Source organism: Phalacrocorax aristotelis, chromosome 10 (genome assembly GCF_949628215.1).
Source record: "Phalacrocorax aristotelis chromosome 10, bGulAri2.1, whole genome shotgun sequence".
NCBI classification, from domain to species: Eukaryota; Metazoa; Chordata; class Aves; order Suliformes; family Phalacrocoracidae; genus Phalacrocorax; species Phalacrocorax aristotelis.
The window spans coordinates 15,769,021-15,787,357 of NC_134285.1; the positions used below are offsets into that span (position 1 = coordinate 15,769,021).

The 18,337-nt window shown below is 36.7% G+C and overlaps 1 protein-coding gene across 2 annotated transcripts in view; it reads right to left on the reverse strand.

Annotated features, from left to right (window-relative positions):
• RBFOX1 (RNA binding fox-1 homolog 1) overlaps positions 1 to 18,337 on the reverse strand; it is a 1,436,581-nt gene that overhangs the window by 776,964 nt on the left and 641,280 nt on the right. The window lies entirely within an intron of this gene.

Consider the following 18,337-nt stretch of genomic DNA (forward strand, 5'->3'; position numbering starts at 1 on the left):
TATTTTTTCACAAACTATGTTATTCCTAATATGTGATTTCATTTTAAACAACAACAAAAAAAATCAGTAAATTAATGATCAGTAGTGTCTATCTCTCATGCAGTTGAGGGTAAATAATGACAACAAGAGCCAGCACCAGAAAGGTACTTGTTCTAAAAGCTTGTCAGGTAATATTGCAAGTATTGCAAATATTGGTAAAAAAACCCAACAATCTCAGAATCTGAAACAGTGACAATTAGCAACAGAAAACATACTTGCCTTTTGGTCTCCTTAGACCAAGGTACCATCATTAGAAGAGTGTAAGATCCAACTTCACAACTAAAGCTTCTAGCAGTAATTGCAACTGTCTGCCCGCCAAAAAACTCACATAAATCAATTTCTGAGCTGAAGACCCAAGTGTCTTCTATTTTTTTTTTTTTTTTCCTTTATGAAATAAAAATGCTATAGAAAAGGCGGCTTACCTAAGAAAGCTGCATATGCATGTAAACTATATGTTAAAACTACTGCAACTTATCCTTTCTGGGTAGTGTTTCTTTGTGTGAGATCAAAGATCTCTTGGAGTACAGCACAAGGTAAATTAACGGTATCAAGAGTTCCTTAAAAATCTCTTAAGAGAAGTATTTTTTTAAGTAATTAGCCTACCTTTTCAAAAGTGACATCTGATTTAGGACCATCTTGTAACGCCACAGTGAAACTTATACATGGTCAATGAAATTGAATTGGCTAATAAAAAATTAAGTCTCTCAGGTTTTCTCCACCAGGGTACTTGTGTTTCACAATTTGAAATCATTGTGACTTTTCAAATGCAAAATCTTACTTCATTTTTTAGACTTCATACTGGTTAAAATGCTACCTCTCTGAGGTTATGGTACATTAACTTCGCTTTTTGCAAAGACTTATATCTGACCACTCAATCCTAGCAGACATTCCATTTAGCATAATGTTACCTATCATTAATTTTAGAAACATTACAGTCCTAACTACTACGCCTAGTATTCCTTATTCATCCTGCACTGGTACACTGCAGTGACTGAGGAAACTCAGAATACACACAGAAATAAGATGTACAGAATTTTAAGAATGTATGCAGCTCCAGGAAAAATTACAACTATACCGTTGCATGTAATTTATAAAGTACTGCTATATTAAATCAGAGCAAATGAATGAGAAACTGTAAAAATAGTTACTTCTAAAACAATTACCTTGGCTATACTATTTAACCAAACAGTAATTATTCATTTTGCCTAATTTTGCAGCACTCTATAACCCCTCTCTAATTTCCGCCACATAGACGAATTAAAGCTTTATGCTCTGCTGACTGCAGACATTCTTTAACATATTTAGCAATCTGAATACAACAAGCGAAGAGAGGGTTTCCTCAAAACAAATGGTCTAAAAGCACCTACTAAAAAAAGAGTGGACTCCACCCACAGCTCTCTACTTCCTACCACCACTGAAGGTACTTCTTTACCATATCATTGGACAGAAGGAAGAGCGGTACATTTACAAACTTTACAAAGGTTTGTAAAGATTTCTCCACAACCAGTCCATGTACTAGTTTGCCTGAACCAACGTAGCCGCCCTACGTAACACAAGCCAGTTAAGGAAAGCTCCTTGTGCAGTGCAGCTGGAGGATTGTGCGAAGCAGGCAATGATGAAGTTCCATTAGCCATTACACAGTCCTTCACTGTATTTCCAGGACTTGAGCAGACCACTTCACAGAAACTGCATATGTTACAAAGTCTACTTCATTTGCTATCAGCTACTCTGGTAATATCTAAAGAACAAGCAAGATTTTTCAGTCATACTCATATGATTACATGAAGCAATTTTCAGTAGAAGGAAATACAGCTGAAAAACGCTAATAATTTTGTGGAGAAAAACCTGCATTCCGATAAAATCGTATTTACAAGCCTCAAGATAACCTAGATGACTATGATGGACTTTGATGTTATACCTTATTATTCTTTCAACTGACATGAAATATCATCAAGACCGTCCACACAGCTAAAAGCAGCCTTGTGGAGAAACATCAGATATGCCTCACTTTAACACTACATTTTCTTTTCCACAACTGTCATGTACCTTAGCAAAACAAGACATAGGCTCTTGTTTAGCATTCATATCACACAGAAATAAACATACAATTAGCAACATTTTGCTTGCATCTACTAATACAACATCGTATGTGACAGGCATACACAAGAACGGCAATGCCATTCGTCAGATCAACAACAGAGCGGCCGTTCTGTACTGCTCCAGTCCTTCTTTTCTAGAGGAAAGGAAAACTTGACAGTCAACTGGAAGAAGTCCAGCCAAATATATATGTAAAAGTCTGGCAAAGAAGATGATGTTTTAATATTCACTTAAAATGGAAAAGTTGTGTTTTCAGGTGCCTAGACAAGTACTGCGAATAGCCTGGTCTCCTCTCCCTCAGGGCAGTCAGCTCAGGAAGTCCAAACAAGCAGAGGTCATTCTGCAGGGTCATGGAGAAAGATAGCCCCAGGCCACTCCGGCTTCATACACAGTTCCCATACCCTGGCATTCCAAGAGTATCCCAGACATTATATTATTCTTCTTAGAAGTAGCTCCCTTAAGCATTACTTTAAATAAATAAATTTAAAACAAACAAACAAAAAAAAAGAAACACAAAAGAATAATAAAAATTACTACTAATACATATACACAATTACTAAGCCTGACTTAACACCTACTGCTCCACACTTTTATCAAAAGCCTACATATAAATTGATCTAATCTGATTTTTTTTCATTTTAATTCTGTTCTAAAAATGCAATTAAACAATGATATCTGTTGCTGCAAGTTAAAAGTCATTCCCTTTAGATAACAGCCAAATACAACAAGCAGTGAGCTTTGCCATCATTAGACTTCTAACCATATTACTTCTATTTTCAGGCTTTTTTGTTTGGTCTCAGTTTAATTTCCTGTCAGCCTTACAAGAGATTTCTAATGTTTGGGCTCTAGGATATGCTCTGATTAAAAATAATCTTCCCAATTACTGCCTGGCATGAGTCTACTGCCACATGCACTCTGCCACTGGCTTCTGAATTTCTGTCAGCAGTAATTGTCTCTGTAGCTTCTAACTGTAAATGAAAACCCAGGGGGCATATTTGGGTTCCAGTTTCCTTTGCCTAGCCATATCTTTTAATTTGCACTGTCTGTCAAAAGGAGATGTTCGTAGGCACTAAAAGGAAATCCTTAAAACATCAGGTTTAAAAAAGAGGAAAGGAGAAAAAAAGAAATGCAACTGGAATAAAATAAACTATATTTTATATTTATTCTAGCATACTCCATCCATGTAGACAGAGAACCTCACTGCATTGATTAGCCTTAGAAGAGGTAGACTGAAACAATTTACTGGACATTTCTAGCTGCACTTTTTTACTATTAAATTTAATCATAAGTCTTGAACATCACCTTACTATTGCTGTTTTTTCTGCAATGTGATGATTCTAATGAATATTTGACAGAACTGGGTTTCTTATCACAATGGAAGAATGTAATATTTCTCAGGCTCTGGCCCCTGGCCTAAACTATACCATGGGATTACCCATCTCCAGCCCTGGATGGACCTCAGACATGGGCTGTAGAGGCAGCCTGTCTCCTGGGTCAACTCCCCCCAACCTACATTGCATTTTCTCTCCACAGCCTCTTTTAATCCTACTTCCCATGCGGGCTTTAGACCCACATTGTCACCTTGTTTCTGCTCTCTCTCTGTCCCAATGAACTGCTGCTCCCGACTGGACTCCCCAGATGGATCCCGGGCCTAGTTCACCACCTCGCTTGGGCTGTCAATGGACAGACCCCATTTCCAGTACCTGGCTCTGCCCGCTATGTTTAGATCCCGTGGGGCTGCTGGATCCACCGGGGAGGCCATGGACTACATGGACTCAGCTCCTGGCTCCCTTCTCTTCAGGAGCAGGCAGCTGATGCCAGGCCCTAGGATATCTACATTTGAAACCACAGTGCTTAAACCTGGCAGTCAGTGCAATCACAATCACCAGCCTCATGACAGATTTCTGTTAGGATTCTCATTGATTCACTTTTCCTCTTAGAAGTGATGCTGCTGGGAGTCTTGTGATGGAAAGGTGGCCCGGTGTCGCCAGGGAATGTTGTCTGTGTGACAAGAGCAGGATGGAAACAAGGTGCTCTGGGTCAATTTTCTAAAGGACAAGAATCTTAGGAAGAATGAAACTCTAAGCACAGTCTGTACTCTGAGAAATAGATACAGAAGAAACTCAAGGAGTAGAAAAACATTTGATATAATGTCAAGTGTGAAGCTTTGTGTAAAAGGGAGAAGTACAACGAACTACACCAAAAGTACAGTTAACAATGCATATATAGGATATACAGTATTCACAAATAAGAATATTCACAGAGAATAATATTCCAGAAATACTCTCAGTAAAATGAAGAATACTGCAGAGTCCTGTGGAAATAATTTTCTATGAGGTTTCAATGTTTGATCTGTCAAAATTAAGTACATTTTTGTCTCAAAAGTAAAATGGCACCCAGCCCAACTGGAAACCAAGGAGTACAGAGAGCATATTTTTGCTTGCAGGAAGTCATCTTCATGGTAGGAGGACAAATACTGAGACTTGGTGAATGTGAGTAGAGATTTGTCCAAATGGCCTTTGAAAATGAATAGCTGTTCTTGACATAAGAGTTTATTTGAAATATTTAGGCCAAATGTTAGTGCTCTACATTATGTTTGTTGGTTGACACTCTGTTCTGTATGCTTATATCCGTAAATGAGGGGACACAGTTGAAAGGTGGGAAGAGAACTGATTTCAGCTCTGTCCTAGACCTTTCACAAACCATTCTGTAGTATAACTTTCCTATCTTTTGGGCTAAACCCCTTAGTAAGTATGTAATGACAAGAGACCAGTAACAGATAAGAACTTCAACATATTAACTGAAACGTACGCAGTTTCTCATCTGTGCAAAGGAGACTGTAGCAACCACCACATTCATAACTTGTATTACAGAAATAAAAATGCCATAGATCCATTAAAATATTCATTATTTTAAAAATATTGTACAAGCTGGGCAAGAAGTTCGTTGTGCCCCGTCTGAGCCCTGCAGTACAGCAGCATTCCACAGGCTGCAATACAGAATGAGACTGTGATATCCTCAAACTACCTTTGTTTCTATTTTCATATCTCAATTGACATAAAAGGATCATCTGCAAGGTATATCCCGCTACCCTGAGATGATGATTGAAATTGCCAGAACATTTAAATAAATACCTACTTTTTTAAAAATAAGGTTAGCCACTGAGTTCAAAATGGTTTTTCCTGTGACTGAGGCCATGCAGACGTTTAAATATTTTCAGCGTAAAACCTGTAGTATTAAAGTGTAACAGTAAAAACATTATGCAACTGAAAGAAATGTTGGGAAAGTCGAAATGGAATCACAGTACGGTAGGAAATCTGGATGTAGGCATGGCTGATAGAGCAAATGGCATCAAAACCTCACTACCAACTTCTTCACTGTTTCATTTCAGATCCATTTTTCAAAAATACGTAGCATTCCATTGCCATTATCAAGACTAATGTCCAAACAACACATGAATACATCAACTGGACTGTGGGAGAAGAAGAGGGGGAAGAAAAAAAAATAGTACTGTGATGTACTTCACTGATTACACTCCCAACTATTTTAGATTTCTGTTTCATAATTCAATACTTGCTCACTAGAGAAATAAAAATTTAAACTGTTTTCTACAACATACTAAAAAGTCCTTGAGGAACAATCTCAGTCCCTCACTAAATTATAAAAAAAAGCCCAAGTTAATAATAAAAATATCTTACTGCCTAAATGGTGGTAATGCTACCAATATGACTGGCATTTTCTACAGGTTGCACAGACCTCATGCTAAGTGCTGACTGCCAGTCCTCCACGGGCAACCCCCTTCTGCACAGGAACAAACGTCAAGTCTTTTTCACACAAATTACTAATGAAATTATCAAAAAATAAATACCATTTTAGAGGGTCTAACCTGAAAAATTTGTGCTCTTTTCATGTAATATCCCCCCCCTTTCCGAGCCTACGTATGACAGAGATTCATTCCTGCCTTAGTGATTTTTAGTGATATTTTTACTTATTTCAAATTAGGTTGAAAGAGTTTAAAAAAAAACCACAACCAAAAACCACACCCTAGTCAGATTACATTTTTACAGTGCTACACACCAAAAATACCCTACATCAATTACTGTGACTGTGTGCCTGAGTAGTCTTCAGTGCTTTCAAGCTTTCGAGAGAAGTCACCAAACTGTCAGCACTTTGCCAGACTACCAAGCCTCTCCACATATTAGAGTAGTACTACTGTAATTACAAGCACCGCTAATTGCTGTCAAAATATTTTTTTTTTAGTAATGACCATGGGTTTTTTCCTGACCTGATTTATCTCTATTGCTTTCTTGGAACACCTCTTACTCTCATTTCATGCCACTAAAAAACAGTGTTAAAATGTGTATCTTCACCTGGAATACCACTGACCAAACTGCCCAAAGTACAAAGACTCAGCAAAATCATTAAATGTATTACATCACTGCACATATCAGACTTCCAGAACTCGCAGCTCAAAAAAAGGAGGAATAACCTGCAAAGATTCTTTAAATAATTTTTTTTTGTTGTTTTAACCAGCCATAGTCTTGACAGAGAAAGGAGAGAGATGGGTGCAGTAAAAACTGAATGGTGAGAATTATGTTTGTGTGACTACCTAAAGGCACTCTTGGTAAAAAAAGGCTACTACACCAAAAATACAGCCATATGTTTATCTATTCCTGATGCATAAAACACATAGAGATAAAAACTACCTTTATATGAAAGAAGTATGAAAAATAAACTTTGGAAATTATTGAAGATTAATGAAGAAAATTACATACACTGAAAAAGCAATAAAAATTGTTTTGTTTCTTTTAAAGTATTATCAAAAGCTCTTCCAAAAAAATCCCAAAAACCAAACCCCACTACCCTCAAAAAAGCCCCAGCCAACCCTCTGCTTTATATATTGACTATTTTATTACTGCAAATTTTTGAACAGCTTTTTAAAGGTCCCTTCAAAAAGGGTCTTTCAAAAATATGGCTGCCAAGACAACTTGCTATAAATGCACGTGACACTTGCTCTGAGAAAATCAGCTCCCCAGTCAGTGCAGAAAGGGGCAAAGTCCCAGGCACCATGTCTCTCCATTACTATAGTCATCATACCCACTACTTAACAAATAACAGGTTTAGAACTTCACCATTTTTTCTTTTCTCCTCACTGTTCTGCAATAGAGGCTGCCCTACCAAAGCTCTTGAGCAGGTAGAACAATTCCATAGACATCAGTAAGATGACTCATATGCTTAACCATGGTAATACACTCATATGCTCACAAGGCTAAAAGATAATTTATCACAAATTAAAGTGAACAAGGCATTTAAAGAAGATGCAGAAATAACCAAGTAATTTGAAAAAGGCTTAACTGTTCTCCATGGTTGTAGTTGATAAGTCCTTCCACCAATTCCAGTGGTGAGCTTTTAGGACTGAATACCCCGATATCAACAAAAACTAAAATGCAGGAACATTATACTTTCAGAATAGGGCTTTTACATTTTGGATTTTTAAACTAATGGTTCTCTCATCTATCACAGGTCAAGAAATGCATCATGACTGTATAAGCAATGTGGATTAGAAAGAAATTTCAGATGTAGTGAAAAGAATAGTAAATTTACCCTTTTTTATTCTTCTTTTTTAATGAAATTTTTGACATTGCTTAAGAGTTTTAGATGTTAATAAAATACCACCTGAAATTAATGACCAGAACAAAGGAAAGTAAACTTGCCAGAAGGAAAAAAAAACAAACCAGTTTATCCAATAGCTTTGTGATTTATGACATGTTTATTCTTACAGAAACAGATCAACTCTGGGCTGCATCTATTACCGTGATGAGAAAAACGTAACGCATCGAGAGCAATGCAGTAGTTATGAGCCCTAACAGAAAAACTATACTTAGAGGGTACAGCACATTCTACTAACTGAAGCATGGTTCTTGTGGATGAAAATCTAATTTGGGTAGACACTCCACGTTTTCTGATCCAAAGAAATTTTAATGACCAGGGAAAATAAAAGCATCCTTTGACACACTGGACAGAGAGGGGGTGGGATGGATTAGCTGACAGTTACCAGTCTTCAGGAAAACTGGCTTTTGTAAGGTTATCAGGTCTTGAAAGGGTCCAGCCTGCCCAGAAGATGTCACATAAACCATGCTGGATCCCAGATACAGTTCATGGGACCCACCATAAGCTGTAGAGAAGGCAAGAGTTATCTCTGTCTTTTCACATGAGGTATCTTTACCAATTTTATCAAAAGCATTCTTACTGTTTATGAATAAATAAGATTTCAGTATGAAGAAGAAGCAAACTAAAATAATATACAACTTCCATGTTTGTAGATTTACTCCTGCTAGGTAAAATGACTACAACTGATTTTAAAAAAGGAAGGTAGCGATTATTTTACATCGGACAGGAGAACCTTGGGCTGGGTCTCTTTTCAGAATGATTACTTACTGTTGTTGTTTCCAGCTGAATACAATGATTACAACTGCAAAATGTAAAGTCATAGTACAGAGGCAGCCCGTGCAGATCCCACACTGTAGTTCAAATGTTCACCTCTGATCAGAAGAAGGTAGGAAGCATACCTGTGTCAAGAAAAAGCAGTAGCTTTTCCCCAAGAGTAACACACCCTACAAAACGTTTCTGTTTATGCTAATAAGATTTTGACTTTCATGTGGGGAAAAAAAGACCAAAAAGCACTAGTCTAAATGATGCAACCTCCAGCCGAGGCATAGAGACTACATCTCTGATGAATCATTTGTCCCAGGTTTGCAATTTGTAAACAAACAAAGGGGGTTTTAACTATGGTTCTTTCTAGGTGTGCTATATCCAAGTAGAAGAAAAACTGGATTTGTAAGCATCACACGATTTCCTCCACATTTCTGAATGACCAGTTCCACACATCTTTTTCTTCATCTGTAACCTTTCATAGCGTACTACAAAAATCACAAACTGCAGGTAATGGTACCTTCTCCATCACTCACAGGATCAGGAGCTTCACACCAGTAAGCTGACACATGTGAAATAAGACCACTTACCAATGAAGAGAGGGGTGAAAGGTTACTAAGGTTCGGATAGAAACCTGCCGGCTGCTGCAAATCTCTCACCAGTGCATTTGAGCCTGACACTTAATATTCAAACTGAATTGCAAGCTATGTACTGAAGGATAAAGCTCAGTAATAATAAAGATTCACAGTCTGACAGGCTCAGCATACAAATCCTCAGTGCAGAGCTCATTGTAAATATTTTTCAATCTAAAAAGGAACCAGTATTTTTTTTATTTTTTAAAATAAATAGCAGTACTTCCTATTTAGTGAGGGGGGAAAAAAATGGAATGAGAAAATAATTATTTTTCTATCTTTAGATACTGGTAAAAAAGCATGCATAGTTTATTACAATATAGCTATACTGTGTATGCAGTCTTTGCCTTGCTAATCAGGCATAGGAATACATCAAGTAGGGTATACATTTTTTTCCTGCAGGGCCAAATCCTTTGAGCCAGAAATCCACTGCTTGAAACCATTTAAGAATTTGCCCAAATTTCAGATCATTTAAGGCATGTATTTAGCATGTCACCTGTGAAAGCTAAAATTGCTGGAAAGGATCTAAACCCTTGATGCATATTACTCAAACATTGTGTCTAACCAGTGGTCTAACCAGTCCAGTATTAAGTCACCAACAAGTGTCAATTCCTAATATCCTTTCATAACCTCCAGACTATTTTAATTTTCTGCCCATCATATAGAACAAGCTTCTAGCTTCTAGGATGTACATACGCATTCTTTTAATTTTTTATCTCTCAGTCTTACTCATCTTTTATCCAACATTGCTTAATCACAGTAAAATATTTACTGGTTATTTTACAGTGACACTGTAAAGTCATGGCCCATTTATTCTTTCCATTTCGTGTTTATTTTACATTACAACAAACCAGCAATTTGTTCTTTTTTTTTTTTTTTTAAATGTGAATGCTTATGTATGTAGGCGGCAGTTTAAAATAAAATAAACTATAATTAAATGCCCAACAGTTTTTTACACGGAAAATATTGTTACTAAACATGAGCTCCACTTAGAATCTTTTGCTTATTTTGTATTTTGTTTTGCACACCTACATTTCTATTACTTTCTTTTAAAATTGCATTGCATCCAGCTTAACTACATCTCACTAAATCACCTTGTTAGTCATACTTTGATTCATTCCATTTCATTGCCTGTCATATTTAAATTACTCAATTTCTTTTCCTACTCCCCATATTACCTTTGAAAATGACACGTCTCACTTTGTACAATGATTCTTTAAACTGCAACTCACATAACTCCCGTTATTAACACTTTAGCATTTTTCCCTGTATATTTCTAAGTTTTCCAGCAGAACTGCCTTCCAAAACAATTCCAAATTTACACATTTAATCCCATTTCTGTGCTTCAGTTAAATTCCGTAAGCACCAAGACAGCCAGCACTACAAGAAGTCAAATTATATTTATTGCATCATAAAATAAGGAATAAACACTTGAGCACAATCCTGCACCCTACGTGCTGCTATAGCTGCCCCAGAACTGTGCGGGGATTCAGCTGGGAAGTCTGACTCCATCCACTGGCCCAACTAGTTCAGAATCAGAGGTTTTGTTGGACACAAGCTGCAAATGACTGCAGCACAGTGGAATTTGATTTATACAGTTGGTAGGTACAGTGAAAATGTAACTATTTTCAATACGGGGAGGAATAAGAACACAGCCTGAATCACAAAATCTGTGATACAAATATGATTATTACAGCATAAACTACTACCCATTCTTATTCTCCTTGGCCAAAGCTACATTTCTCAGGAATTTCACTCAAAATGAGCATTCACATCTCAAAATAAATACATAAGTGAAGCAATAGCTTCTCTATTCCCATAAAAACCAAATGCAATTCTTCACAAATTTCTTGATTGAGCCTTAGAAAAAGATCACCTCCAATGCCAAACAACAGATCATTATTTTTGTTTAGTTAATGCAGATATAAAAATGCTGCTGTGATCTCAAATTGAGGATGAAGTTGTTAAAACAATTCTAAAAATGTGTGCTTCTCAAAATTGCCTTCTGTGCTGCTTCAAAACAAGAGTATCTCAACAACCCTTATTGACCAAATCATTGCTGTTTTAATGCGTTCTCCAGTATTAGTAACTTTTAGAAGACAGAATTTTCTCAAAATGAATTTATACTCCTAAAAAGCTGATCTGCTGTTCATTGGCTTCTGGACCTAACAGCAATTAACTCAACGGTGGTGGGAACGTGCCCTTGCTCCAGCTACTGACCCTCTGCTACGGGAGCGGGGAAGAACAGAAGCCCACATTGATAGCCATGCAAGTGAACAATCAGGAGCTGCTGTTTACTGTGTAACTGTCACAACTTCCAGCTGAGTTACCAAGTGCCCTACAGTATTTGCCAACTATAATGGTTAAAATATTATCTCTAATTTACAACTCATCAGAAATTATGCTACCAAAAATTGATTCAAAATAGCTGTCACATTTTCTAAAAGCAGCAAATCACAGCCTGAGTCACATCATCTTCTGTGGAATAACCAAATTACGCCTGGATGCAGTGTAATGTGTCTTCATCTTTTATAGGGGTTAAGAGAAATTGCTAAAAGGACTATGAGATATGCTTCCTTAAATACAGTTTTACCAAGTCCAATTAAAAATGGCTCACTACCTTGTTACTGACACCAATCACCTTGAAAGCATCAGATACAGGTTGCTACTGGATAATGAGTTGTCTAAAGGAATCATGGCAACATTTGTATTCACCTTTTTTGTCATCTTACCTTGGAAAACATTTTGGAATTTTATTTTTGATTTATTTTTTAATTTTAAAACAGGATAAAGCCTACTACACCAAAACATAATTGTTTTCTTTTTTTTCAAAACTATAGCACAGTAGTTTGTAGCTTTTAAAATGTGTGCAGGAAGGAACGATTCATATCTCATATCCATAACTTTTAGAGAACTGATAAAATGTCTTTGTGCTGTCTTTGTCCCGTTTGAATCTCAAAGCTCCTCTGGGTATCACTTAGATCTACCCATTGTAATTCACATAGTTGTGACCAATTCAGGTTGTTACGCTTTAACGTCTATCAGCAATTCCCTTGAAGAGAAGCAGTAAGTAAGCATTTATTATAAGCTATAGCAGGAATCCATATAATTAATATTTAGATGTACTTCACCTGTCTTCCTGTTTGCTCTTGTGATAGTAAGTTGGTATTAAATAAATAACACACTCAGACAACTTGTTGTCCTACTTTTCAGAGATGCTTCAATTTATATAATTACTTTATTTAATTTATTGTTGCATCTTTACTCAAGTTTCATATTCTGTTAATGTGCTATCAATGTAATTAGCTGTTTCTTTGTAGGAAACATTTTTTTAATCAAGCTAGCACTTTTATTGTAATAGGAATACACTGCTTGTACTTCCTTGGAAACAAAATATCCTTTTAATGGTATGACAGCAATGTGCTTCATCTTTGAACATTTTCGTTGGCACACTGAAGCAAAACAGAGATGATGTGCTATTATTCAAGCATAAGAAAAATAGTAGCGCTCCACTAACAGGTGTCAGAGGTGAATAAAGGCAAACAAAATGATAGGAAAACAGCAACTAAACTATGCCCTCATTTTCCAAATAAGAGTTCAGAGCCCTGTGGTCAAGTGATCAAAAGTTACATATTAGGATTCCACAATTTAGAAAAGGAAACAGGCAATACTGAGAAAAATTAATCTTAGATTTTCTTATTTGCTACTAGTGAAGGGTTAAAAAAACCCTTTTACTTCATGAAGGGAATACACATCTTTGGTTAGAAACATGCAGAATTGACACATTAACCTGCATTTTTCAAATAAACCTCATTTCTGCTAATGACAGGACAATGTACTGATGTCATCCTAAAGACTTTCGCATGTTTACTCTCCAGACTCCTAAAGATAGCACTTAAGGTAAACAGAGGTGGAGATGTAAGAAGAAAAAAATAAATTTCTGAAAACGGAGAGAAAATTAACTTGTTTATACTGCCTTCCCTCAATCATTTTCATTCACAAAGCGTATTAATTTTGACTATTAATTAGAGCGGCATCTGTTTCTCACACACTGGCAGGCTACCAGTGAACATTAGCAGCATTAGCTGTTGGTACAGGTGTGGAATGACTGAAAACTCATTTCTGAACTACTCCCCTTCCATACCGATACCGGAGCAACAATTTACAGATGATTAGCTGTCTCAAATACAACTTCAATAAGAACTATTAAGTGAGGATTTTCACTATATAGCAGCATTCTGGAAATATTTTCAAAACTTAACTTCATTTGGCAGAACCGATTAGCAATGCTCTAAGATCATAAATGCTGTACTTGGGGCAAAATCTCAAAACCGAGAAACCTAACGCAACTTTTAAAATGTACTATTACATTTGTCCATTAGTCAACAGGCTTTTCGAAAGCATGCATTTACTACACCATCTAAGAGAAAACTGCTATCATTGTATTTAAAAACTTGTTGTTCTGAAGATTGGAACACACCGCAATAAATTGCACTATGTTGCTATCCTTGAGTAGCTTTTTCTCCATGAAGTAAAAATGATAATTCTTTGTAAATCAAGACTACTGCTCAATACCAATATCAAAATATTTTTCCCATTAAATATAAAAAAATGAAAACATTAACGATAATTTTGATATACGAACAGCGCGAGTAATTCAGACCTATTTGGAAAGAAAACCGTTACTCAACACTGACAGATTCAAATAATAACTTTTGTTACAGTCAGTGTGTATTATGTATTTGTAAGTAAGAGTGGTAACTTTGAATTCTATTATCTTATATCTGCATTTTAATTTACAATTTTTTCCTTTGTATAAGAAATGTGTAATAAAACACATTATCAGGAGTTGTTTTGCACTTATCAAAAGACACCAGCATGGACTTCTGTGCACTCAGGGAGTAACTCCTGTGGTCCCAGTGTGTCTGGGGTTACAGGAGGGAAGACTGGAAGCGACCAAACTAAAACTTGGAAAGTTTCAATTCAGGACATCAGTGGCAGCCTATTCTGAAATGCTCTGTTTTTCAAACAATAGAAGAATTTTAAAAATCTAACTAGATAGCAGACATTTCTAAGACTCATTTCAAATTGCTTAGAGAGATGGCATTATAAAAGACTGACCCCAGGGGTATCCCACACCATATGGTGTCATGCTCAGCAGATAGAGCTGGAGAGAAGAAGGAAGGGGAGGGACGTTGGGGGTGTTGGCATTTGTCCTCCCAAGTAAGCATTATGCGTGATGGAGCCCTGCTTTCCTGGAGATGGCTGAACACCTGCCTGCCCATGGGAAGTGGTGAATTAATTCCTTTTTTTTGTTTTGCTTACATGCGCGGCTTTTGCTTTACCTATTAAACAGCCTTTATCTCAAACCACAAGTTTCCTCACTTTTACCCTTCCAGTTCTCTCCCCCGTCCCACCAGGGGGGAGTGAGCGAGTGGCTGGGTGGGGCTTAGTTGCCAACTGGAGTTAAACCATGACAGTCCTTTTTGGCACCCAACATGGGCTCAAAGGGTTCGAGATAACGACAGGTTTGATTGGTATGTGCTAGGTTGAATTTACAGCTGTTATTGCTCTTTAGCTATTAACGGACAGGCTCCTGTGCTTGCCATGGGGCTTGCTTGCCTTACTGTGTATCAGAGCCTAGTGCTCGTTAGTGACTGCTTTTCGCTTTCTCTGCTTGCCATGTTGCTGTACTGCTGATCACCTTACTCTGCTGTGCCTGGGAACATTCTGATAACAGCAATGGCGACATGCCTGGGCTGGCAGGTGTCCAGGGTACTGCCACTGCTTCTGTGCTGCTGTACCGGACAGGCTGGAACTCCAGGGTGAACTCCAGTCGAAGGGACTGTGATCTGTGGGTGAGTCCACACAGAAGAAGGACACCTCAAAGCGTCTGTGGCCATGAATAAGCCCACGCAGGAGCAGGTACATCTCAAAGTGCCTGTGGCTGTGGTTATGTCTGTGCTGTGGCAAGTGTACCTGTGAAGGAATTGTGGCCCAAGGATAAGTCCATGCTGCAGCAGGTACACCTTGAAACATCAGTGGCTGTACATGAGGTCATGCTGGAGTACCTCAAAGCATGGGGCCATGGAAAAGCCCACAACAATACCTTATTTGATACAACTGGAAAGAAACATGCGGCAGAAGCACACTGCAAACCTGAAGCTATGGAAACAGAATTTTTAAGTAGACTGTGATCACTGGTGGGAGCTGAGAGATGGCAAGTTAGACAGGATCTCTGCTCCCGAAATAAGTAACACTGATTTCCTTGAGCTTAAAGGTATCACTAATTCATGCCTCTGGGAAACAAAAGAGTAATCTCAATGTAAGTTCACTACCCGATCTTTAAAAAACAGAGGATTATTTTTTTTTCCCTCCACTACTACTGAATGGCAAGCATCTTGATTCAGACCTTCAAGAAATATTTCACCATCATCCTCATTAAGGCAGACTACTTCTGCAAATAACAGCTAAAGCTTGCAGAAAAATACACATGGCTGTTTTCAGACTCTACAGAACCTACTTGATGAGTACTTCCAATGAAACAAAAATATGCCACTTGTGTAATAAGTCACCATTAAATGAGAGTATGATTGATAGAACCAGGTCATCTGACAATATACCGCTAAATAAACTGAAAACAAAATACTTCAACTTCATAAAAAGTTGTCATTCTCTACAAACAAAATCAAGACAAAAAATTTAAGGAACTGCCTGCAATGCTCTATTTATCATACTCGCAGACACATTTAGACTAGAAAATCTAGTTTAATAGCACAAAACTATTATAAATCGCTACAAAATCAAAAGGCCACAGTAAAAATCTTTACAATCTCCATTGCTAAAATGAATGTAAGATGGCAACAATAAAACCAGCTAGATAACATCTACAGAAAGAGAGTAAACTATGGCCCTACATACTACGTATTTTGTTTTGGTTTGGGTTTTGTTTGGTTTTTTTTTTATTTTTAAGACATATATCTTAAAAGTGAACTATATAATATGTCTTGGGATTTGATTTTGCAATATGTTTCTGTCTTCTCTATGTTGTTCTTTTATTTCATGGCAAAGTATTTTGCCATGTTAGCATGTATATTACATTAGTAGTTAGTATAATTATACATGCACTGCAAGGGAGAAATACTTCTAATATCACATTTCTTGGGGATTTTCTAAAATGGCTGGTAACTTTGACTGATACTTTGAACACAGCAGCAAAACACCCACTGAAATATGGTGTTTATGAATTCTTGCATGATTCCAAATGCTTTTTGTGACTTCAAATACATTTGTGAAACTGCTATTTATACAGATTTTACCTTTAATGTTACAGAATTATTTCAAAGTCTTGAGGTTTCTCACTATAGACGTGGCACTTGGGGGCATGGTTAGGAGGCATGGTGGTGGTGGGCTGACGGTTGGACTTGATCTTAGAGGCCTTTTCCAATCTGTGATTCCAATTCTATGATTCTATGTGTATGGGTTCTTCTCTAGCGTCAGAGAAAAAAGTTATATTTATAGCTATAATGAGAATAAAGCATACATTTCCTTACCAGTGTGCCAAATACTAGACTGATAATAATATAATTTCAATATAATTCTCTGATGCCTGAAACCCATTCAAGCACCTCAATATACCATTTTAAACATTTTCTAATACATATAAACACTGACAATCTAATGAAGCTAATATTACTACAAGTCAACAAGTGAAAGGTGGTGTAAAAATCAATTTTCTTTCACCTCACATGATTTATATTCCTCCCTGAACAAATTAATTTCACACTAAGAAACTGGTTAATAAAACTTCAGAGCAGCCCTTTATTACAAAGTTATGTTCTTAATCCGGCAAGGATAACATGAAAATAGTAGTAAAATAGCAGTTTGAGACTACTATTAAATTTGTAAAGGCAGATCTGCCTTATTTGACATCTTTTTCTCAATGAGTTTTATTTATGAACTTCTGAAAATGAATTAAAAAAAGAGCAACACACAAGTTTTCAGTCCAAAAATAACAACATTGTTTAAAATATTAACAATAAAATATAAAAATAAGCCAAGCAAGTATGAAAATGTTTCACAGGGAAATAAACAAGTTTGGAGCAGTAGTCCCCAAACTGAGAATTAAGTTACGTGCTTAATTCTAAACATATGTGAAATACTAATATTTGTATTACTGGATAACAAAATCAAGAGGATTGCCGACATACTTCACACAAAGCACGTGATTAGATATTTCACTGCAGCACAGCTGGAATATTTAGGATTTTTCTCCTGTGTTATCTGCAAAACTATTGCTACTATAGCTGCCATCGCATTTTGTGTCCTTTATGACCGCAATAAATTCCTGTACATAGCATGGCTTCTCTTCCTTTTCGCCATCCCAAGAACTACCAATACATTTTTCTGGGTAATGAGGAGGAACATAGAGATTAAAAATTGAATTTCAAAACAAAGTCAATTTTGTATTCATAGACTGAAATAAGTATGATGACACATAACATACAGTAAAACCTCTGTGTACCTTTACTTCCAGGTCTTCTCAAGTGAGCTGAATACAACTGCATTTCCTTACAGCAAGTGATTCTAGATTCGCTTTTTTCTTAGATAACCAAAACTTCAGCACAGAAGAGACAAGCCACCAACTTAAAAAATAAAGCAAATGTGATGCAACATTCTTACAGAGCAGCACAAAAACAGTGGTTCAAGCTGACAAAAAAAGGAAATGTTGTGAAAACTAAGATCAGTTGGGCTTTTATTATCATATCTCTGTTGACTGCATTTATGATAGAAGGTAAGAACACTACAGGAGTGTATGCAGCTGTTTTCTCCCACCTCACACATCATCATGTGGCTTCCAGGGTATTAACCAAATGTAAAAATGTTCATAAATAGATGCACAGCAAAAATAGCAACCATGAATATCATGCAAAATGTAAGTAATAAATATCTACAACACAATTTGAATAATTTCAGAAATATTAATGCATCTCTGGAGTGTCTGTTTAAATATTAATAGCATTTTTTAAAGTAATTTTAGTTTTTCAGAAATAGACAAGTATTGTAATTGTGCTAGGAATTTTTAGCCTGCACTGAGATTTAATATGTTTGCTACTGATTGAAAAACATATGAACGC